This window comes from Balaenoptera borealis (genome assembly GCF_965194805.1).
Source record: "Balaenoptera borealis genome assembly, chromosome: 6".
Lineage (NCBI taxonomy): Eukaryota > Metazoa > Chordata > Mammalia > Artiodactyla > Balaenopteridae > Balaenoptera > Balaenoptera borealis.
The window spans coordinates 36,140,564-36,165,828 of NC_138863.1; the positions used below are offsets into that span (position 1 = coordinate 36,140,564).

General features: G+C 38.0%; 1 protein-coding gene and 1 long non-coding RNA gene across 3 annotated transcripts in view; one reads left to right on the top strand and one right to left on the bottom strand.

Annotated features, from left to right (window-relative positions):
• SATB2 (SATB homeobox 2) overlaps positions 1-25,265 on the top strand; it is a 194,017-nt gene that overhangs the window by 31,571 nt on the left and 137,181 nt on the right. The gene's annotated exons all lie outside the window — the stretch shown is intronic.
• The window catches only part of LOC309631262, a 43,350-nt gene continuing 18,438 nt past the window's right edge, over positions 354-25,265 (bottom strand). The window contains exons 2-3 of the long non-coding RNA XR_014246157.1: positions 11,746-11,841; positions 354-10,190 (exon numbers count right to left, since the gene is read on the bottom strand). This is a non-coding gene — a long non-coding RNA (uncharacterized lncRNA). The remainder of the gene's footprint in view (positions 10,191-11,745; positions 11,842-25,265) is intronic.

Below are 25,265 nucleotides of genomic sequence, written 5' to 3' on the forward strand. Positions count from 1 at the left end.
CTCTTCTGTCCATTGTTGTCTTCATTTTAAAAATAGGCCTAATGTTGGCTTTGATTTTTATTGGTGAAACTCTTCCGCTCTCACAGGCCCATTTCTTCAGAACACAAGGGTGGTACTTGTGCTAGGCATTTAGTCGATGTTAGAAGAATGAACAAATGAACTTGAAGATATTTATTACTCTGGAGAAATATGGATTCCTAAAAAGTGCCAGTTTACTGTCTTTAATTATTAGATTTGGACTTATGAACTGGAAACTATTCTGTTCCCTTATAACAGAGTGATACATAGCACAATGTGAAGTCTGTAGGAATGCAGTAATTGTTTTCTGACTGAATGAAAACAGTTTTTAAGGTTCATTTTTGCTAAACTTTATCCATGAAGAATTTTTGTGTGTGTGTATCACTGTGAAGTTGGCTCCCATTCATTAGCTATTTTTATCAGAACTGAAATATAATTTAACTCCTTATTGATCAGCTGTCACCATTTCCAGGTTATTCTATGTCATCATTCCATAGTCAGTGATGTTTTGGCTATGCTCGGTGTGACAAAACACTCCAATAATAACTGTTAGACTCAAAGAAGTAGTTATTCAAAGGGTACTTAGGGGATTGCTGAGATCCAGATTCTTCTGATCAAAACTTAGAGATGTTTTGTCAGTATTTATCTGGACCTCATCTGTTTGAAGGCATTGTATGTAGGGTGAATAATTTCAGTCTATGAACTAGAAACTATGATAAGAATAAATAGAATAAGATTTAAAACCAAAGCAGTGAGAATATTTATATAAAAAAGAATGGAAGTAGCGTTCCCTGTGCTATACAGCAGGTTCTTATTAGTTATCTATTTTATACATATTAGGGTATATATGTCAATCCCAATCTCCCAATTCATCCCCCCCTGCCCCCGCTTTACCCCCTTGATGTCGGTATGTTTGTTCTCTACATCTGTGTCTCTATTTCTGCCTTGCAAACCAGTTCATCTGTACCATTTTTCTAGATTCCACATATACGTGTTAATATATGATATTTGTTTTTCTGACTTACTTCACTCTGTATGACAGTGTCTAGGTCCATTCATCTTCTCTATACAGTAGAAACTAACACAACATTGTAAAACAACTATACCCCAATTAAAAAAAAAAAAGAACTACCGTATAACACAGCAATTCCACTCTTGGGTATATATCCTAAAAACACCCCAAAAACACTAATTCTAAAAGATACATGCACCCAATGTTTATAGTAGCATTATTTACAATTGCCAAGATATGGAAGCAATCTAAGTGTACATCAACAGTGAATGGATACAGAAGAGGTGGTACATATATGCAATGGAATACTACTCAACCATAAAAAGAGAACGAAATTTTGCCATTTGCAGCAACAGGGATGGACTTTGAGGGCATTATGCTAAGTGAAATAAGTCAGACAGAGAAAAACAAATACTGTATAATATCACTTATATGTGGAATCTAAAAAATAAAACAAACTAGTGAATATAACAAAAAAAAGAAGCAGGCTCACAGATATGGAGAACAAACTAGGGGATACCAGTTGGGAGGGGGAGGGGCAATACAGGGATGGGAGAGTAGGAGGTACAAACTATTTGGTGTAAGATAGGCTCAAGGATGTATTGTACAACACAAGGAATATGGCCAATATTTTGTACTAACTAAATGTAAAGTAACCTTTAAAAATTGTATAACAAATTTAAAAAACCTTTTTAAATAAAAAATATTTTATATTAAAAAAAGGAATGGAATGGCTTAATTTATGTATTATTTATTTATTATTTTATATATTATTCATTTATTAATTATCATATACTTTCCAGTGGACTAGCTCTACAACATACCACATATTGGGAAGAGCTTTACATAGAAGCTACTGTTAAGGTAAATTTCATCGTTAGAAATGAATACACTTTCATTTTAAGTTATTCAGTGCTTGAAATGCTCTGTTCTTAAATTAATTCTCTAAAATGTTTTATTATGGGAATATATAACATATACAAAGTTGAGAGACTAGTGTATTAAATACTCACAAACTCATCAGCTAGGATCACCAATTAGCAATTTATGGTTGATTTTGTTTCATCTATGCCTTACCCGTTTCGCACCTCTCTCCCACTGGATTATTTAAAATAATCCTAGACCTCGTATTTTGTCCATAAATATTTTACTAAGTGTCTCTTAAAGATTATTTTAAAAACATAACCACAATACCAGCATGACGCCTAAAAAGAAAGATAATGATTCCTTAATATCATAAAATATCCAGTCAAGCTTCAAATTTTCCTAATTATTTTATATATATGTATATATTTTTAGTGTTTATTCACATCAGGAACCATACAACTCTATACATTGCTCTTGGTTGATGTCTCTTAAGTCTTTGAATCTGTGGGTTTCCCATTCTCTTAAATTTTAAAAAATTCTAAAACTTATGTTTGCTGCTTTAATTCAGAGTTATTTTTATGTTGCTAAACTTAATGAAAACCCTAATCCTATAAATGCCTGCAAATACTATGATTTCAAATAAAAAATTAATAAGCTCAATCATAACCTTGGAAAGGAATTCAGAAAAATCACTTTTTGTTTTTCTTTTTGAGAGACGATAGTTAAAAGACATATGTTGTCTAGAGCTGAAAGGTTTTTCATGTTCTAAAAGTTTGACATTCTCCCTACTGAAAATGTTTTAAATGATCTCTTGCCTTGTCTTCCTTAGTTTCTTTCTTTGGTTCTCTCTCTTTTTCCACGTTTTCTTCTTTAATTAAACTCTTATGTTTGGGAGACTCTCAGAAGTTTTTTTCTTCATAAGGGCAACGTTGAAAAAAAGGTACATATTTAGAAATTTTAGGCCTTGGAGCAAACTTTTAACAAACAAGCTGCTTTTTACAAAATTCTGTGGCTCTCAAAAAAGAGCTAAAAAAGTTACCCAAAATTGCTGTTAACCATGTTTCAACCCTCATTAGAGCTGGATGGGCCAAAATATAAAACACAGGCTGGGCTGACACAAATCTCTAACAAGCCCCCATGCTCTTCCCTCCTCTGCTATATAAAATTAAATATTCATGTATGTGTGTGCATACATATTTGTTCACCGGCACATAGCAAAACCTGAAACACTACTTTTTAACTAAATGCCAGGGGAAAAATCATGCTCATCTTACTTCTTTGTCTAATATATACTTAAAAATGAATATCTAATACAAGTGTTTATAGTTCTGTATTCCTTATATTTGTTTATATTGTCATAAATATGTTATTTAAAATATATAAATGTGTAATTATGGCTCGTTTAAAGGTCAGCTGATGGAATTATTGTCTACAGGTAAATTTGTAGAGGGTGAACACCCCGTCCAGTTTGATTTGTGGAATGCCTAGCTGTTGGGTAGGAAGTACTTGATAAGAAGTGTTAAGGGCAGTGAATTAAAAAAAAAATCTTATCTCACTTTACATCTGACCTTGCAATTTCTGCCAGAATGTACAGTTGAAAAAATCATTATCAGTGGAAATAATTCATTTAAAAAAACAGGCTCATTATTTTCTCTATTATGATGGAAGGGTTTAGCAATGTTTACAGTTATCTGTTTTGTTTGGGGCAACTGGCCATGGTGGCCATTAGCTTTGGTGTATTTTTAAAACTGCTTAAAATCCTTCTTTTTGGAATTTGGGCATTAATACCTATGACCTGGAGGGGACTGATCATCTTAGTTCTGCGTTTTGACATTCATGTAAAATGATCCAGGTTAAACAGATTGACCCACAGTGATATATAACTTTTATTTAATAATTAAAGTATGTCCCATTAAAAATATATAGCTCTTGAGGAGTTATGAGTAGGAAACCTACAATCTAAAACTGGTGATACTCTGATACAATTTATATTGTGATTAATTTTTTATTCTATTCCCTTCAAGAGTATAACTTTCTTTTACTAATGTATAGATTTAAAATGCAGGGTAGAGTCATTTGCTGAAGGCCCACTCTTTTTGTGCTTTAAGAAGATGCAGTAGCGATTCCGTTAAAGGAACTCATTTGGTAAAAAGCACATTCAATAATGATACAATAGACAGTGCTGTTACCTTTTGGGTAGATCCTTTATATTTAAAGCTCTCCATTGGTACAACTCTCAGTCTTGGTGCTATACTAATCATATTCCAACTCTTAATAAAATCTGTTTTGACAATTATGATAAACAGTGAAAAATTCTTGGCCATAGAGCATTTTGTAATATTCAAACGCTTTTTAAAAACTCCCTGCTTTCTTGTTTTTCCTTTTTTATGTGGATAAGAGCTCTGTCATCTAAATCTTGTAATTTCAGTTAATTCTTTGCGAAATTGTGAAATTTCAGAATCGTAGGTCCTTTTACTTCTTATTTTAGTGTACATTTTACTTTATACTTTGAATGTCCAAATTTTCTCAGATACAATTATAATTGTATTTAAGCATTTTTATGGGATATCGACTCCACAGTAATTCATTCATTGCATAGTGTCAGTTGGTGGGCAGCTTATTTGTGACTTATGTAGGCACCTTGGCACACGAAGAGGAGCCCTGCAGTATCAGGGGCACCTACTGTCTGCAATGTGACAGAGCTCAGAGGCGGGCTGTGGGGAGGCAAGGGTACAGAGCAAGCGTGCAGCTGGCCGTTGGTCACTCAGAGGTTCCTTGGTTTGGTTTCCGAGGTGCCACGTAGATTTCACATGATGGTGATGAGCATTTAAAATCCAGTGCTTTGAAAAGCAATTTTTTTTTTTGACAGTAGCTTTGAGAGTTTTAAAGAGTCTTATATCAAGGTTCTACTTGCTCAAAAGCAGTAATTGGCAAAATTATTTGTGTGTCAATGAGGGAAAACACAAAGGTTTTTCCCTGTCTGCCCCTTTTTGGTTTGAAGAAATACCACCCAGGACAGAACCGCGAATCTGCGCTCTTGTTTTACAAGCTCGTTACTCGGGTTGGAAAAGATCGCTGCAGGCTATATGCAAATAGTGCCGAGGTTTCTCTCAGTTTCCAGCTCCAGCTCGGCAGAGAAATGCATCCAACACATTCTTTCTGTCGGTTTTGTAAATCAAAGAATGAGATGCTGGAAGGCTCATAGCACAGTCAAACCTCTGTCCTCAGTGATTTGGCTCTACAAGGCCTAATAATCTCCCAGGTGTGAAAACTGGGCCCACCATCCTGGGAGCCAAGTTAAGAGGGTGGTCTGTTCTTAATCAAAAGCTTTGACCAGTTTTACCAGCTTAAGGTGATACTCCAGAGCCAGAGTAATAAATAAAAATTTAAGTGTCGTGTTTTATTATTATGAATACAGTGATTCCTTAAGGGAAGGAGGAGACTTCTTTGAAAGGGCGTCTGCTTTAGATACTCTGCAAGGGAAGAGAGATATCAGAATTATTTGGGAAGGAAGCACTTTATTAAGATCGTTAGTCTTTTAGAGCATCATTGGAAGAAGTGTAGTTGAGTTTTACTGTTCCTTTTTCATGGAGAGGAACACAATACAGAAACTTCTAAAGATTATACCTTAATTTTCTGGTTCTTTCACACACTATGATATCATTCATTCACTTAAATATTTCTTGAGTGCCTATTATGTGTTGGGGACACAGTGAAGAATCAAACATACAATGCCTCCGCCCTCAAGATACATTCCAGTAGGAAAGATAGAAAATAAATTATAAATATATAATAAAATGTTTGGTAGGACCTGGCAATAAGTTATGCTTATGTTGACTCTGTTCTCTCAATCTTGTCTAGAAGGAGGTTTTGGCAAGTTTAGGCTTCTGGAAAGTAGTCGTTTAGCCAGAACAAACTTGAAGGTTTTGAATGGGGTTTGAGGATTAAAAATAAAATGATGTAGGTACTGAAAAGGGTAAGCCTCAGTTTTCTGAGAAATTTACCTATTTGGACTATCTCATGTTTGGAATAGGATAAATGTAATATGTCAGAATTAGCTTAGATTAAGCCATAGTTTAGTTTTTGCGAGGGAAACTGAAACTTTTACATAATAGACATGCTATGAATATATTTGATAGAGTTAATATTATTAACTGATTAGTAATATTAAGCTCTACTATTTATTTACTGCTTCTTATACACCAGGTACTGTTCTAGGTGCTTCACATATATTTGCTCATTCAGTCCTCATAATAACCCCCATGAAGTACATGATATAATTATCCACATTTTACCAATGAGGAAACTGACATTCAAAGAGGTGAACAGCTTAGCTGACACTAAAAACCAGCTTCAGAGAATGTGTACTTAACCAATATCCCATTCTGTGGCATTATATTTGTAGCCTGCCAATTTAGTCTAGAATTCAAACTAATAGTAACTATATTTTACAGGCATAAACCAAAGATTGACATTTTGGAATTGGTAACTGAACATATATATGTTTAAATTGAGTGGGGAGCTTGTTTTGAGTTTAAATAACAAAATTGAACTTGCTGTCTTGGGATGGCATTTTATGAGAATTTATTTTGTGAGACCCCCATTTTTGTATACCTAAGCTCCTTATAAACTTATAAATTAAAAAACAACTTTTTCTAATAACAAACTAGTGCTTGTTAATTATAGAAAACGAAAAAATACAGAAAAAGGAAAAAGAAGACAAACCGCCCCCCCGACCCCCCCATTGGACCAACCACCTAGAAATAAATGTAGGTAACATTTTAGGACACTCCTCTTTAGTTACAGTGCTAGGCATTTTTTTACATAGTTGAGGTCATATATGCAATATTTTCATCAGTGGTTTTTCACTTAATATTATAATGTATAATTTGCATATTCTTTGTTATTATTTCTAATATTTTATAATAGTCAAGTTTTTGGTTTTCAAAGCAAATGTGAAAGATTCATTTTCTTTTGATGATCTAGAAGGATTTAGGAGTGATCAGTAAATTAGGTGTTAAGTACAGACGCTGTGCCTAGGCCATGCTGGACAATCAGAGTGACCAACTCCACTGTTTATGTGAGAACATAGTTATCCTTTGAAAATAAGTTTCTTGTAAGTTATTTCATTGCAGGAACTTCCCTGGCGGTCCAGTGGTTAAGACTCCAAGCTTCCAGTGCCGGGGCCGTGGGTTCGATCCCTGGTCGGGGAACTAATATCCCACATAATGCGCGGCCAAAAAAAAAAAATGGCTAAGTTAGTTCATTGCAGGTGAAAGGCTGATTATTTAAAAAATAATTTTGGCATTGACCTGCTTTCTTCCTTACCTCTGCCTTGTGGTAAAGAGTTAAGTTTTTTAATGTGGGAGAAGAGTTAAAAGACATTGTGTCATTCAGGAAACCTTAGTTAATTGATTGCATATTTTGTTTTTATAATAGTCTCGTTCTTACCACATTTTGGTCATTCTCCTCTTTAAAAAACACATACACAGCATTGTGTGGGTTAGTTACTGAGCGCTTACTAGTTTCACAATGACAGTCCTGTGTTAACGATGTCCCTTGGCCCAGGAATTAATAACTGATGACAGTTTGTCTGTTTTTTAGCCTCTGGTTTTTGCTCTGTGCAGTAAGATGGAGATTTTCTGAAAGAGTCATTGGGGAAAACTCTTAGGGAAGGTTTCTCCTGTGTTTGAATTGATTGAGCACAGCTCACTATGGGAGGTAGGGAATTTGTCAAACAAATCATGAAAACTCCCAGGCTTGCAGGAGCAATGAGCTGTAATCCCTTTTTGGTGGTTTGTTTCTAGAGGACCTCAGATCCTGCTGGGCATGGGAAAGAGATGATCATCTCTCCGTCTCCCTTCTGTATTTTATAGTTCTAAGACTGACCCAGCTTCTTTTCATGGACTTCTCTGTAGCTTAGAAGGTGTGAGATGGTCCTAGTTAGAAGTCAAATGTATTTGTCCACCTACCCTGCACCCTTTCCTAACAGTGTCATTGGTACCATTCCGATCATCTCCCTTTTTGTGTGCTTTTCTGGAATCATTCAGCTCACACTGAGGTCTGTCCTCAGAGGTAGGGACCACTCTCTTCCTATGTGATTATGTTGGTGGCTCTTGGATAGAGAGAAGTATTTGACTGCAATAAATATTTAGGTGGGTTTTCATAATGGGCATAGCAAGGATTGGTCAGGATTTATGTAACCCAAATCAGATAATAGATGTTAAAATGTACTCATGTGACCAAAAATATCAATTCATATGAACAAAGAGTTTTAATTATGAAACCAGTGTTTTATCGTGAGATATCTTACATAACACATGAAGTTATAATTTGCTACTATTTTCCTTTTTTCACTTGTAACCCCTAGTGGATATTAAAATGCACCCATTTGCAGTTTAAACAAATGAAGTTAAGATCAATAACTGCTTTTCTGTCTTACTTATTAAAGGGAAATTTCCTGTTGTGACTAATAAGATTATGAATTTGTCTGAGTCTCTCAGCAGATACTAATTCAGCCAGGTAAATGAAAAAGAATAGGCCCAACTCTGTTGTAAATCAGGGTGATTAAAACACTTACGGGTGTGGTGTGTTCCCCCAGGAGACTGAGGTGTCATTTAGTACTTGGTAAGGAATCTTGGCTGCATTGTCTTGAAGTTTACAAAAATAACCAATTTATCCCCCCAAAAAGGACACACCAATAGGATATTTTTCTCTTGTCTATCATTGGAATACCTCGGTATTAATCAGTAAGACATAGTTTTGTTATGTTTTCATGTATGTTTAGTCCTTCAAAAAAAAAAAAGAAGAGTGGTGTGCATATTGTTGCTAATTATAGTGCTAGTGAACACAGAGCTTACTGTGTGCCAGGCATGTGGCACATTTAATGCTCACAAACCATGTGTGGCATAAGTACGATTATCTACATTTTACAGCTGAGGAAACTAAGGCAAAGAGAGGTTAAGTGAATTACCCCAGGGCGTCCAGCAAGTAAGTGATGGAGCCAGGATTCAGATGTTCAAACTCAGGCGTTCTGCTTCTTGAGACAGTGGCTTAGTCACTATCCCCTGCCTCTCTATGGCATCATGAGACATTGTTGTGATAGTGAATATAAATAAAAGCCTCTACAAGGCCTGATATAACTAGACTAACTCATTAAAATGCTACTTATTTTCCCCTCTTTTTCCTTTATTTATTTATCTTTTCTTCTTGTAGTAGATTGGGAGACAAGAACGCAAAGACATTATGAGTACATTCTACTTAATCTGAAATATTTTGATGCTTCTGGAAAAGTGAGATGACTTAATTTCATATATAATTGCATGAGGAATTATAAATTATGTTTTCTAAAATACCTATGACACTAAACCACAAAATGAACAGATAAAACTGATTTGTTCTCTGACAAATCAAGATATATGGCAGTGTTTTCATTGCAAGTGCCGTTCGTGGGGATGCAGCAGCTGAGTGTGCTACAATATGACACAAACGTTCCCAGGCAGCACTACTTTCACACGGGCATCCCGAGGTGATTTACAACCTGTACTAAAAATTTTTTTGAAACAGTGTCAGGCAAAGCCCAGGTTGAACTTCTAAAGTCATGGAATGCAGATATATTTTTCTAACTGACCTTCTTTAGCATTAACTTACTCTTCAGAAATAAGGTTGTTTTATCCTGTGGAGAGAATGTACTATTTTCAGGGCCCTGGGGGAGTGACATTTAGAAAATTCTGTCTTAAGCGCATTTAATAGTTTCCTGGAAGGTATGTGTTGTTCTTCTGGAGGGTAATTTATTCATAGTAAGACTGAGTAATAATTCCTTTTTCTTCCCACTGGACTAAAAAGAGTGTTTTGTAGGTCTCTGTGTGGTGAAAGGCTAAAAACTCAAAATTTGGATGTTGTGAGTTCAAGCACTTCTCAAAGGACCTGTGTCCGCAAGCTGCCACAGTCATTTGTTTGCCCTGAATTTTTAAAAGTCTTTGAAATGTGTGGAACCAAAATAGTTCTGTTTGTAGTACTAGGGAATCTGGGAAAATAAGTGTTGTCTTCTGTGTTGGAGAGATTGATAATGGGTTGATTGCTGGTAGCACCTAATCATTGTGTTGGTTTTGTTGGGCGGTGATGGATTTTTCACTGAGTCTGCCAAAATCACTCACCTGGTCCCTTTTGTGATCCATGACAGGTGATTTATGATGGGTGGGTAGGAACAGGAGGGGAGATCAGATCTTCGGGTCAAAGACAAAAACAGAACTCCATAAGGCAGATCTTGGTTTATTTTGTATGAGATTCCAGCCTGATGGATGAATTCAGACATAACAGGAGATGTTATTGTGTATCACTAATACTTGTATTAGATGCTTTATTTAATGTTTTCTTGTTGGGTACATTTTTTATTATGTGTAACAAAAAGGTGGTTGAAAATGGTTGTCCAATTTAAATGTGAGAGTTTATTAGACAAACCAAATCAAACAACAAATAGTATTGTACAACACTGTGAGGATGTAGAAGGAAACCAGGCTAAGTTTTGAAAGTAAAAGTCACTGATAACGTTTCACAGTTGTACATTAGTTTTAAAAAAAAGTATTTAATTTCCAACTTAACGAACATAAATGGTTAAAAGCATATGGATTTCCCAGTTTTTCTTTAAGACATTGTTAGGAATTGCTCGTGGTGAACAGTTGATCAAGTGTCTCCTGTCAGACCAGCTGAGAGCTATCTAATGTGGTGGGACAGGGCCTTGGGCCTCCAGTTCTGTGTCTTCTATGCTGCTGCTCTTGTTGAGGACAGGATAGTAGAGTGTGTTGTTAGGTGTTGTGAACTCGGGAGAGTGACTGCTGGCCTTTTAATCTTGCTTTTACCACTTCCCAGCTCTGTGACTCTCTGCCCCTCATCCTCATCTATAAAGTAGGGGTAACAGGGACTTTCCTGGCGATCTAGTGGTTAAGACTCCTTGCTTCCACTGCAGGGGGTGCGGATTAGAACCCTGGTCGGGGAACTAAGATCCTACACAGGGTAAGAGCTGGGTACCTGTTAGTTGCTAGTATAATTACTATTGTTATTATTATTACTTTACAAAGCAGAAGCTAGACATAATGTGTTAATTTCTTTTGTTTTCTGTGGTCTTCATTCATATAGCCCCTCATTCTGAGATTCTGGATGTGAATTACGAATATTATTTCCGTAATCATTTTGATTTTCTTACAGTATAGGAAGAATAGATCCTCTGATATTCATTGTGTTTTGATCAACAAAATCCTATTCCATGGCTCTGCATCAGCTTGGAAAAGAATTGATTTCTTTTTTTGTAGACAAAGTATTCTGTACTACATTGACTCCACTTTCTTCAAAGAATTTAATCTGTATTTTATATATGCTGACAGAAATTTTATAAAATTTCTTCCCTCAAGTCATCTGGTTGAAATTGTGTATTTTAAAAAATGAAATTGCCTTATTAATAACAAATTTAAAAAGTTTTACATTTCACTAATGGCTTTGTAATAAAATGAGCTAGTTTTTAAGTCAAGTGACAAACACTTTGTGTCTGTTCAATCTTCTCCTTCTATAGCGTTCTAAATCTCAAGTTACCTCAGTACAAATGCAGCTTGACTACAGTGAAACCATCTAGTTTAACACAGCGTTTCCACAGTTGGATTGAAAACGAGGCTATTTCCCCTCTCATTCCTCTTCCAAAATAGTTGTTCATATCTTTTCTTCTGATGTGGTTCCACTTGTGGAACTGCCTCAAAGCAAATCTGGGGCTGTGTGCAGCAGAAGGAATGTAAATGTTTTCCCTGGGGACACATTGTCAATAGGTATTTGTGTCCTAGAAAATTTGAATGTCATGTTACCTTTGAATCACGTTTCCTTTTCATTCTCCTTCCTGGAGCATCTCACAGGAGATAGCTTCACTTTGGTACACTTTTACCTGGACTAAATGATCTCAGCTTAAAGAAAAAAAAAGTAAATAGTGATATTTGTGCGACTAAAGAGCCCAACTAGATAAAGATATTAGGTCACGTTATGCTATATATATTCAGTTACGTTGCAGTGTGATGCAGTTAGCTTGTAAATAGGGCAATAAGAAACGAACCGGCAGTGAACTCCAAAGTAGCAGTTTTAATTTATTGTGATTTATTAATTTCTTTCCCCTGATTTCTGTAGTCTTCTTCCATTCTCACCGTTTCTCTCCCTTTTCTTAGTATTTAAAATATTCCTGTCTCAATGTTACTCTTCTGATTACATAAGTCAATATTTCTTTTTTTTTCCCTTAATATTGTTCTTTTGGGTATGCCAGATCCAGTGTCAATGTGAATAAAATTCAAAGTTTAAATCAGAAAAAAAAAAAATTCCTGTCTCCCCTCCCTGCCCTTTTTTGAGCAATATTCTATTATTAAAAAAAAAATTAAGCATGCATTTATTACTTGTGGGGAAATGCAGCATTTGAAGACCTTTTCCCTGCCAGCTAGTAGATGTGTGGTCCCACTGTGTTTTGATGTGTGTTTATTTTAATATTAGAATTACCAACTGAAAGCTATTAATACGCTAAGAAAAGTATAATTATGAAGGTAAATCTGTATCAAAAATTGCATGGTGTACCTCAAAGTCAAATATAATTATTAGGGGATAGTCTCCTATTTGATAATTATCCATTCATAGATTTGTACATAAAGTAGTGTTTTTAAAATTGTGTATTTTTAAAATTCATTCAATTTCCCACAAAGTATAATCCACTAGATTTTAAGCAAAATAACCCACTTTGGTATAATAGAACCACACCTATATTGAAATAACTAAAACACACTAAAATAGAAATATAATGTTTCTTCTGCCAAATATTATGATGACTCCTGCCAAGTCCTGGTGCCCACTGCCTTCTGGATCCAGTTGTCCTATTTTTAACTTTCCCGAGTACTCACCCCTGCCGAGGCCTGTGCATATGACAGCTACCTCTTTACCCTGTGGCCATTTGCAGTGGCAGTGGGAGCAGCGGTGGTGCTACAAGTCGGCTGACAGGCTTGATGGGGCTGGGAGCAGCCTGCAGAGAAGGGCAGCTCACAGGGAGTGGTGCTGGGCCTGGAGGCTGCCCTCAGAGGGCTTGGAGAGTAGGATGGAGTATCAGGTCAGGAAGGAGACAGGCTAGACCAGGAGGGGCACAGGGCAGGTGTCACGGGGACTAGCTTCGAATCGTAAAGGTTTACATGGCCACCACAGACCTGTGGGGGAGGCATTAGAGAGGTAATGGGTCACTGGACACCTAGCAAGCACAATCTCATTTGGGGAGTGAGGGATGAATTCATTTAACGCAATTTCTCATGAATGAAGGAGTCACCTTCCCATCAAATCAAATATCTACAGATTTTAAAGCAATTTTGATATTGGTGTATGTTATTAATGTTCATTCAGTTACTTTTTAGCCAGCATGCATTTAGTATTAAATGCTTGTTAAAGCAATATCATTTTTAATTATAGTATACATAGTAGCTAATAAGTTAAAACAATACTATATAGCACCGTCAGTGATACATATGGCTAATGATTAGCAACTTTTCTCAGAGATTTACAGTAATATTGATGACTTAGTCTCCATTCGAATTAATAGTGTATGTAATAGTGTACTTTGTTTTAGCTTACTTTGAACACTTACTTGGCCATTGGGCAGATGACAAACTTAACTCTTCTGGTGTTTTTTTCTTTTTGGCTGTGCCACATGGCTTGTGAGATCTTAGTTCCCTGATCAGGGATTGAACCCGGGCCCACGGCAGTGAAAGTGCTGAGTCTTAAAACCGCTGGACCACCAGGGAATGCCCAAACTTAACTATTCTGTTACGGAAGGTAACATTTTCTTTAGGGACTTGCAGTCGCGGAGCTAGTACGAGTTATAGTAACCCTGTACTGCGAAGAAGGACAGCATGTTTCTCACTTAAGGTCCTATATTTTAATATGTAGATTTTATGGCTCTCATTCTTATTTGAGTTATTTTGTTTTTTAGATTGTATTCAAATTGCACAGGCTCTCATCCTGTAGGTTTTTCCTCCTTTTACGATTCCCAGCTTTTTGCCGTCTGAACTGAATGCTTCCTCAGTATTGCTGAGGTGTAGCCTTTACTTGATCACAACGCGCTGTTCTTCTGCCCTTGGCCACCACGTCCTGCTCTTTACCCCTGTCTAGCTGCCGGGGATCATTTCTGGAAGGACAGGTGTGTGCTGACGGATCCCTGCTCCTGCTGGAATCGTTCTGTTTCATTTGTGATCCACAGGGAGAGCAGTGACCAGCTAGAGGCTTTTCTTAAGCAGAAGCCACATGGTGCTCCGAATGGAAGGTTTTTGCAGACTGGGGTTTGTTACAGGCAGGAGAGGCTGGCGCAGGAGTCTTGAGTGAGCGCTTTGACACACCGAGTAACAGCCCATTATCACTTGTGCTGGTGTCAAAACAATACCGCAGTTTGAAGTGCAGCTCAGCTCACTCCTGCTGTCACACATGCTCCCTCGTAAGTCATTAGAGTGTTGGCGTGGACTCTTTCCGGGAGCAGTCAGAGATGCATTAGGAGAGGGGGAAGTGTTTATTAATTCAATTTAAGAAGTGCTATTCATCATCTGCTCTGTGTCAGGCACTGTGCCGGGGTTGGAGGTGGGGCTTCCATGCCAGAATGACAAGGTCCTGCCTTCAAGGTGCCTCTTGCCTAGGAGAGCACACGAGTGCAAGGGCTGTCGTAAAGAGTAATCTTGGAGGGGGCAAACAAAATTACTTTGAGAGTTCAAAATGGGGAGAAATCTTACCAGGTTGGAGGGATCCATTTAGACTGATGAGGGAAGTGATATGTGAGAGGAGCCTTGACAAGACTGTAGGATTTTGATGGGCAGAGATGAGGTGAGAGAGGCAGTTGGCAGGGAGTTCTGTTTAGCTGGTAGGCAGGATGTGTTCAGGGGCGATATCAGGACTCAAGAATCTATCATAAAGAGCTTTGGATGCCAGGTTGAGGAGTTAATGTTGATTTAGTGGTCTCCTGCTTGAGACCTCCGCTGAAAGGTTTTTGAGTCTGGGCAACGCTATGTTAGGAATATGTCAGTGCATAGTAAGATGTTAGTTTAGGTATTAATCAGTTAAGATTGCAAGTGACTACATGTAGCAGAAACTCTACGGTGGTAGTTTAACCAAATAGGGGCTTTATTTGTCTTACGTAGTGACCAATCCAGGATAATACAGTATTTCCCAGTGCTGCCAGGGACACAGCCTCCAGCTCTCTTCCTGGCTTCTCTTCTTATGTTTGCAAAATGGCTGCTGTACCTCTAGACATCCAGTGCAGATTCCAGGCAGGAAGAGGGTGGGGAAAGAAGGGCAAAAGGCCAAATACCTCTCCTCATGAAGCTCTGTCTTTATTATTCTGGAAGGGATTTCATCCCCTAGGACTTTGTCATTTATCTCAGTTTCAGGTCTAGAGAGCCTGGGAAATCAAATTTTTTATTTGACACAGTGCTTCTAAGAAAAAAATTGGGATTCTTTGGGAAGAAAGAAAGGGAGAGTGGATATTGGGTAGATAAGTAGCAGTGTTGGCCGCAGCTTGTTTGTGAATCTATCGTGGGAAATCAGGGAAGACTGAGAGCAGAGGGGCAGAAAGCTAATCGTGCCAGCAAGGATTTCTGATTAGATTGAGAGAGAAAAACTTCAGAGTTTGGTTTCAGTTTTAGGTTTGCTTAGTGAAAGACTATGGGACAATGAGTTAGGGAAACTAGGCTTTAAATCTGGCATTATTAAAAATGCATGTTTTTGAAGAAGTCACTTCTCTGAACTTCAGTTTTCTTATCTATAAAATTGAGGACTTCAAAACCTGTGAGCCAAAATCTATGATGCTAAGAAATGATTGCAAATGTGCTTTTGAATACTATTTTCAGATTAAACACTGAGTAAGTTATAAAAATAAACATACGGATTATGAGAAGATATAAATTTTATTTAGAAATGTTTTCTTCTAATTTGAGGAACCAGAGAGCTAGCAAAAGCATTTCATGTATTAATTTTAAATAAATTTTTTAAAACAACATTGTAATATTCCTTGGCACTGGTGTTTTCTGTTATCAACTATACTTGCATTTAGTTACTGTAAGGGAAGTAGGAGATAACAGATTCACCCCTGAGCCCCTGCTCTAACAGGATTATTTATAATGTGACAATTTATTACACGGTCTTTTCCTGATAAATAGCTCAATTACATTCTCCATGTATTTTACAGTTCCATCTGGGACAGCTCGTACCATGCAAAGCAAACTTGCACAGTTTCTATTTTTCATCTGTGACTTGTTCCCGTTAGGGGAGGTGTTGTCTCTTTTGATCCATCCCTGATTTCCTCCCAGACCCACCATGACAAGGTACACATGCCTAGCTCAGATGTGTCCACATTGTTTTAAGTAAGGAGGGAGATTCAAAGAAATAGAAAACCTGGCCGCTGCCCTTGAGGGACTTATTACTTAGTTGGGAAGAGAAGACAAAGACACATAGAATTGAGAACAGTACAAAAGACGAACTAACGAAGTGCTGGAGCAGGCATTGTCGTCTCTGTGTGTTGGGGGGTGGGTGTGTGTTAGTGGGGCGAGCAGCCATATGAGGGGTCCTTTCCTGGCTCACTCACTTGCTTACTCTCTCACCTTTTTGAGGGCTTTTCTTCATCATTTGTCCTGAGAGTTCTTGTAGCTTTGATTTCTCCCTTTCTGTCGCCTCTTTCTGTTTGGTCTACAGAAATGCTCAATCAAGACGGCCCCAAACTGAAACAGAGATTCTCAGTATTTAGTCCCTGACTCAGGCTACCACCATATTCTATCTTTTCCTTGTTAAATGTATTCAAAGTTTGCATCACTCCATTCTTCTCATCTAGCTTCCATCCATCTCAAATCACTTTTCACAGTGCTTTTCTAGTCACCAAATTTAGGGGCCCCATGATCTAGCTTGTCTTCTTTTCATCCCCTTCCAATCATGTAACGGCTTGGGTTTTCTGCCCTCATTCAGAGCTGAATTTCTCATTGTTCCTCAGATGCACCATATTCTTTCGTGAATCTTTGTCTTTATGCATTTTCTGAAATGTTTGCTCTCTCTCCAGGTTACGTGGAACGCTTAAGAACCGATTACAATTGTAGTTTTCATCCTAGGAGGATCATCCACTGTCCATTCACCAAATAGCATTAATTAGTGCTTTCTTCTCTATGCTCCTAGCGCACTTATCTTTGTAACAGCAGTTAGCACGATAGATTATAGTTTATCTGTTGACCTATCTTTTCTCCCCTGGTCTGTGAGTTATTCTAGTCTAGAGACCATGTACTATCCACACCCACTGCTTGCCATACAGTCCATATTTTTGATACATTATAATCACTCTTATTGCTAAAATACTGGCTTTAGAGTCACACTGCCGGAGTGCATATGTTGACTACCACTTGCTTGCTTTGTGACATTGAAAAAGTGTGCAAACATCCATGAACCTCAGTTTGTTTATCTGTAAATAAGAATAGTACCTACCCTCATAATGTTGTGAGGATAAGATGACATACAAGTAATGTTCTTAGCATAGTGACTAGAACATGGTAGATATTCATGTTAATAGAATATTTGTTAAAAAATATGTTAATAAATAGAACAATACTCATTTGGTGGTAATACTGTCTACCGCCTCTTTCACTTTTTGTTTGAATGTAAATATAAGCAAGGAAAATTAAAGGGGGTTGTCATGCATAAATATGCTGGGTGAGCTTCTGGATGACAAACTCTACTCAATAAAGATGAGATCTTTATCATAAAAAGAAAGAAACTACACAAGATCAGTAAATGCCATTTATTAGCAATTACTATTTGGGCTTCTTTAATTAGAAAAAAGCCGCTAGGCATCTAAGATCACTAATAGAGCTTTAGAAGTACGAGGCACAAAGGACTTTTATGACTTTTTAGAAAACTTTTTATTTTTGTATTTACAAAGGTGAATGTAAATGTTTTACCAGGCCTTAAGTGTATGTTTTGATCTACTTTTACACTTTTTAACTGCTTATAGTAGGACAATTCATCATAGGTTTTTTTTTTTTTTTAAATTAATTAATTAATTTATTTATTTATGGCTGTGTTGGGTCTTCGTTTCCGCGCGAGGGCCTTCCCCAGTTGCGGTGAGCGGAGGCCACTCTTCATCGCGGTGCACGGGCCTCTCACCATCGCGGCCTCTCCCGCTGCGGAGCACAGGCTCCAGACGCGCAGGCTCAGTAGTTGTGGCTCACGGGCCCAGTTGCTCCGCGGCATGTGGGATCCTCCCAAACCAGGGCTCGAACCCGTGTCCCCTGCATTGGCAGGTGGACTCTCAACCACTGCGCCACCAGGGAAGCCCCATAGGTTTTAACACTTGCTTTTATGATAGCCTTATGATGTCATTCTTGTGTAGTACATTGCATTAAAAAATAAAGTGACCACCCTGAGAAGTCGGTTAAAATAATGGAGCATTCATTCTTCTTGAACTGCAGCCTAAAGTATTCCATAGTTAAAGTTATAACAACATGCACCGGGAGGTCAGTTTTTCAGAGTTGTCATCTCCCTTCAAGACTGGAAATTGGTAAAGATGACAATCCCCAGCATTCTTTGTCCAATTCTTTGGGAAGATGATACTGGAAAATACTGAGTTCTGATAAATGAGACATTAATCGGGCCTATTCTGACTGTCAGGTTATTTGCATTGAGGAATGGGTGGGTGATCTGTAATAGCAGTTTAACTCAAATACCAATTGAGATGAGAGTATTCCGCCCCAGGAACAATGGCTCGTTTTACAATGTGGCCACAAAATTCAGCATGGTTGATCCTAGCTGCCTCAAATATCATTAAACTAATCTCAGAGCCTGGGATTAAGTTTGGCTGACCAAGTGTCCTTTTCAGGTCAGAGTTCAAGGAGTCCTGGTAAAGTTTCAGGGAGCAGGGAAGACAACCTGCTCTTGATATATTTTCAACAAAGATTTTGTTCTACAGAGTTTTAACAATCCCTCAAATACCCTTAACTGCTAAAATAACACAGAGAAAGGCAGTTCATAGTCTCTAAAATAGTCTGTTTACACAGGTTATTAATGACTCTGGCCTATAGAGTGTGTACAAACCAAAAAGAAAAGTCAGTGGGGTGGGGGATGGCATTGATGGAGAGAGAGGGAGCTGTGCTGACGCACTTCCTCTCCGCTTCATTCTTTGCACTCCTGTGATTAAATCCAGACTTAGCAGCGGTATCATTACATTGGGAAGATGAGCCACAGACTCTTTTGAAGTTGAATTTCTTAACATTACCCCCTGCAGTAGAAAGGGCATTCGCACTGTGACCAATCTTTAAAAACAAACCAATGCTAAACAGCATGCATATTTTAAGCAAAGATTCCTCCTTTATAAAAACTTGACATTTGTTGCAGGTGGTGTTATAACACCATGGTATAGAAAAATCAAGTTTTGATTTTTTTAAGTAAGGTATTGAAAATATAAAGTAGGCAGAGCTGTAGGGCACAGATTAATTTAGCCATGATAAATGTGTTAATCCACCATCTTGTCCATGGAAAAAGCTATTCCTCAGGGAAGTGGTATTAACTGTGCAATATCTTATAGCTGAATATTGCTCTGTAAAATGTTGGAGATTTACACACGATCTGAATTCAGCTTTCTACCTATTATTTTATTCAATGCCTTTTGTACATCAATAAATCTACTATAAATTCCCTCCCCCTCCAGTGCAGTGTCGATCACAGCTGAGTAGTGTGTAGGGCTGCCTGTGAAAAGGGAAAAACTGGAATGGACTCTTAGGATTGGGGTTGAGCCCTAAAACATAATTAGAGATCATCTCTTCCCACCTCCCACCATATTCAGGAATCTCCTCCAGTTTCTCTGGTGGAGTGTTACTAGCCTGTGCTTCTAGGGATGGGGAACTCACTCCTTGTCGAGGCTATAGATGTCTGTCACGTTGCTCTAGTTTTATCATTTCCTGAGGATTGTAAAAGAAAAAAGGAAATAGTCTTCAGACAGAGTGTACCAATACTACTTCCTTTGTAGGACAGCTCAGATATTTGGAAAGTAACGATCATGCCCTCTCTAAGACTTCCTTTCTGTCGGCTAAACAACCACAGATGTCTGCGTGTATATTTGGTCCCTTTTCTATCCTTTCATGCTCTGTATCACCCTTGTCTTTGGTTGCTCTCTAGTTGTCCATGGCCCTTTGAAACTAACTCATCTCATTACCTCACATGTGATCTTGACTTTCTAGAAATGCATTAATTGTTTCTGGCAGATATTCACAGTAGTGGCTCATGTTGAATAACCTTAATGTAATCAAGATTTTTGTTCTTTTGTTTTTTCCTCAAGAATTTAGAGGTCAAAATTTATATATACATATCTGTCATATATATTGTATATATATCAGTATACATGACACTAATATATTAATTCTTGGTAAATTTCATTTTGCCTTATTTATTCAAGTGTTAATGGCCCGCTGAGATAATTTTTTAATTAATTAATTAATTTTTTGGTTGCGTTGGGTCTTCATTGCTGTGCGCAGACTTTCTCTAGTTGTGGCGAGTGGGGGCTACTCTTTGTTGCGGTTCGTGGGCTTCTCATTGCGGTGGCTTCTCTTGTTGTGGAGCACAGGCTCTAGGCACGCGGGCTTCAGTAGCTGTGGCTTGCAGGCTCTAGAGCACAGGCTCAGTAGTTGTGGCTCACGGGCCTAGTTGCTCCGCGGCATGTGGGATCTTCCCAGACCAGGGCTCGAAGCTGTGTCCCCTGCGTTGGCAGGTGGATTCTTAACCACTGCGCCACCTGGGAAGTCCTGAGATAATTTTTAATCTAAATTATATTATCAACTATATTGGCTTTGTGGACTCTACACATTTTATAAGCATCTTCATCCAAATCATTAGCAAAATGTTGAATGGGCAGGGCCAAACACAGAATGCTGGGTCATAACCCTGAAGACCACCTTGGAGGCTGACTGTTTACTTGGAGACTAGTTATTATTGAGCAAGGCATAAACTACCTAACTGTACTGTCTGTCTGGTCCACTAAGGTATCATGAAAGCTTTTCTCAAATATTTCTGCCATTCTTATACCCCTGGTCAAAGGACATGATTTTAATTTGGCTTTATACTTTCTTTGTGGACTGAACTTTTTTTGATTCTTACATTTTGGACTTGGAGTTAACAGTTTGACTTGTTCTGGAATTCTTCTATTTCTTCATGATTTTATGTATGTATGTATTTACTTATTTTTACTATTGGATATCACATGTGCAAATTCCTCCAATACCCTGGGATGTGAGTTTTCTGGGCCAGGAGACTTACACTCGTTTACAGCAGCCCAATGTTCTTTTTTTTTTTTTTTTTTAATTAATTAATTGATTTATTTATTTTTGGCTGTGTTGGGTCTTCGTTTCTGTGCGAGGGCTTTCTCTAGTTGCGGCAAGCGGGGGCCACTCTTCATCGTGGTGCGCAGGCCTCTCACTATTGTGGCCTCTCTTGTTGCGGAGCACGGGCTCCAGACGTGCAGGCTCAGTAGTTGTGGCTCACGGGCCTAGGTGCTCCGCGGCATGTGGGATCTTCCCAGACCAGGGCTCGAACCTGTGTCCCCTGCATTAGCAGGCAGATTCTCAACCACTGCGCCACCAGGGAAGCCCCCCAGTGTTCTTTTATGGCTTTATTTCCTATATTAGCTTTCAGGGCCTTCTCAGCCATTGTTCTAGCATTTCTAGTTTGAAGCTTCTTTTGCTTTAGCAGAAGAAAATGGGGATAGATGGGTAATTGGGTAGTTTTGCCTCCAGTCTTTTCATCTTTTTACATGATATCATCTTCCGTAAACAGTTGTCCTGTCTTTTTGTAGATCATCATTTGGTCCCTGATTTTACCAAACACCTTTGTGAATGTTAGCAGGTTTCGTTTGTCTCAGGTGTTTCTGGGCTGTGACCTCTTCGTTAAGATTCTTTTAGAGATTCCTGCTTATTTCTCCACTCTACTTTCTACACTTTTTATATAATTTTCAAGTTTTAAGCTCATAGGAGAACTTCCTAAGCAGCCACACAGAAGGCTTTCTAGTGCAGTGTTCAGATCCTGACCTCACTTCTTACTAGGGGAGCTGACCTTAGGAGAGTACCTGAAATTCTCTACACTTCATGTCTAGAATGGGTTCAGAGCCCACCTTACTTTAGGACAGTTTTAAAGATTAAGTGAGATTATTTTAATGACCAGTGAGTGGCATCATATTCAATGAATGTTATTCTTATTACTATTATTTTTCATGACGATGCCCATGCGTATTCTTTCCCAGTTTTGTGACTGTACAGGCATTTTTACAGCCTCACATCTCTTTGAAACCATCTCCCTCAAAACAGCACTATCCGCAGAATCACACCCATACTTTCTTTCAGCTTTTTGATGTGTGCTTTCCTAAGCTATAGACTACATACCTCTTTCTAACAATGTCATTGCTTAACGTACTGTAAGTTTCAGGAGAAGCGGGCTTTTGTACCTCTGAGATTCCTACGGCTCCATATCTTTCAAGTTTATTCTTTTGATTTAAGCCCAGCATAGTTTAGCTTCATAAAGGTGTTCCATATGCTTTCCATAGTGAGTACCATGAGCCAGATGACTTCTGGGGGTGGCTTATGGCTCTTAAGATACTAAGCTCTCAGAAGGCTCTGTGGAAACCTCTATTCTTCAAGGGGGTAGACTGTCAGCTGAGAATGTTGGTATTTCCCTGGGTTTTCTCACAAAGGACTGCGCATGGTGAAAACTAAACGTATTATTAGCATGTAGGGCTGGGAATTTAATGGACTTAGGGAAAAATAAGTAAGAATTGTGGAAACATAATTATGAAAATATAGGGTTTCACCATGTTTACATTTTAACTTCCTACCTTGTTAGGTGTGTTAATTGTGAAGACTGCCTGCTTTTTATCTGTAGTATGCAGAGAATAAATAATAGTACTTACCACGGACCATGCAATATTCATATAATTAAGCATTCCTAAATTTTTGGAATTCCTAAGTAAGAATGAATTTGAAAGTGTCTGGCCCTGAGAGCTTTTTTCTTCTTTTTTCCTTTTTAAGAATATATATTTATATATAGAAATAAGCATGTGGAGTTTGATTTCTTTACCATGAATAATTGTACTAAAATATTTCTAGGACATGTTCTAACTTTGCAGCTCTATGTGCGAAGGTTCAGAGAATACTTTTGAGGAAACTCCTTTCATTTTCCCTGAAAAAATGATAGTGGTGGAGTACTTAAAAAAAATGTAGCTCCCCTCTCTCACCCATCACTTGCCTGTTCCCTCTGGCCTTCCTACACTTCCCCTGGGGAGACACTCTCTATTCTAGTATCTCCCTGAGAGGCCTGCTTGGCTGTGAGGTAATTCTGTAAGTGCAGATTCCTGGGCTCATCCTGACCTGGTGCATCCTGTCCCGTGGTGGCAGACCACAGAATCTTCATTTTCGTAAATTCTTTTTTTGGTGGGGGGGGATCTCATGTCCCCAAGTTTTGAGAACCACCTCTCCAGTCCAATTGTCGTTGGCTTCTATAATGTCAGATGAAACCAACATTATGCAGTGTTCCTTCCGAAGTGCTTTGTTGTTGAAGAACAGGCTGCTGGTGGGCCAGAACAGATTGTCACCATGTAAATGGGGTGTCAAGGGACATAATTTTATGGGCTCACACTATCTCTCAGCCAAAGACATTTCAGGTTAGTCGTGTGCCTGCACTGGTAAAGGAATATAGTCTCATTTGAACTGGGACAACCCTAGTTCTGGGTACATTCTGTGGTATTATATTTGCCAACTCATATTCAGCCCATGCATTTATAATTACTCAACTGTTTCCATGCATTGAGTCATTGCAGAAAAGCCGCTTCTTTGTAGAACCTCATTAAGATTTCAGCTGCTAACAGATTTTATTTTACAGTTCCAGCTTTCATGATATTAAGATATGGAGATTTAGGCTTCTGGGAGGGGTTATTTACAAGTTTAAAGCTCTTAGCTATGGGAGCATCACAGTTATTTTAAGGGCATAACCAAAAAGGGGAAAAAATGGGTAGTCCGGTATTCTAATCAAAGTAATATAATACTTCGAAGGCAAAAATAAAGAATGCCAAATAGCTTTTCAAAAAATTACTTGTTTGGGATTTGCATGATTTTATTTAAAATGTCTTTTAATTTAACGCAATGTTTTTATAAATGTTATTTAAAATTCTGGGGGTCTAAAAAGACTCACATAGCATTAAAGCACTATTCACAGTGTTCGTATTTTTTTAAATGAGTATACTTTCTTTATGCTAAGTATACATGGTAAATGAATAATCTCTGGCTTAACTGGCATATTTTTCTTTTGTGGTTTCACCCAAAATTATACTGAGCCATTTTATATCCTGTATTGCTCTTTACCATGGTATTTTAAAACTTTCTTCTAAATAATGTGCACTATTTTAATTAAGGTAAGTAACCATTAACTGAGAGTTATTGGTTATGTCAATTAGAGCTGCCACTTATATTTTATCTTCTATCTGTTAACATAATAATCATTCTTTAGGCAGCCCACAAAGGGAAGTGAGCTAAATCAGAGCAAGCAGGTCCATGTCAGGAGTCAGGAGTGCTAGCCTTTGAGAAGTTCTTATCTCCTTCCTTGTCTTGGTGTTACCATTGCTTTCACTGAATAGGCATTGGCTGCTTGTCCTGTTTGGTAACCCTCTTTAGTATTTCCAAAGGGGAAGTCTTACTCATCCAGCACTCAGGGGCCCTTCTTTCCCTCACTGGGCATCCGTCCAGGGATCATTTACTTGCTGATTTGTCCCTGGTGTCCTTGCCTTACCTACTCTTTCTCCAGCCAGGTGATAAGAAGCCCCTTGTTGACAGACATTGTTTTCTGACTTCTGTGTCCCCCTGTGGTCCCAGGAGGCACCGTGTAGATGTTGGCTGAATAGAGGATGAAGACTAGGAGAGGAGTAAATTTCTGCTAACTGACCAGATTGATTTAATTTGTTGGTGTTCCTGTCCAGCCACTTTGAATGTCAGGCTTTCTTGCTTAATATCCTTTTAGGCAACATCGGAACTGTTCATGTTTCTATCTAAAGTTTTCTAAATGGGACGATTTCTCATCTGAAAATAGTCTAGAATGTATAAAAGAACAGAGATTTCTGAATGCAAATAGCTTCCTTTCGTGTGTAGGTTGTTTTGCTTAATAATTTGCAAGGAAAGCACATAATTTTAACAGTAATAAATTCATCCATTGTAGGAAGTTTGAAAAATACAAAACAGTGGGAAGGATAAAGTAAAATTGCCCTTTGATATCACCTGTGGTCCAAGATATTTCTTATCTTAAAAGTTTTGCTGATAAAGTTAAA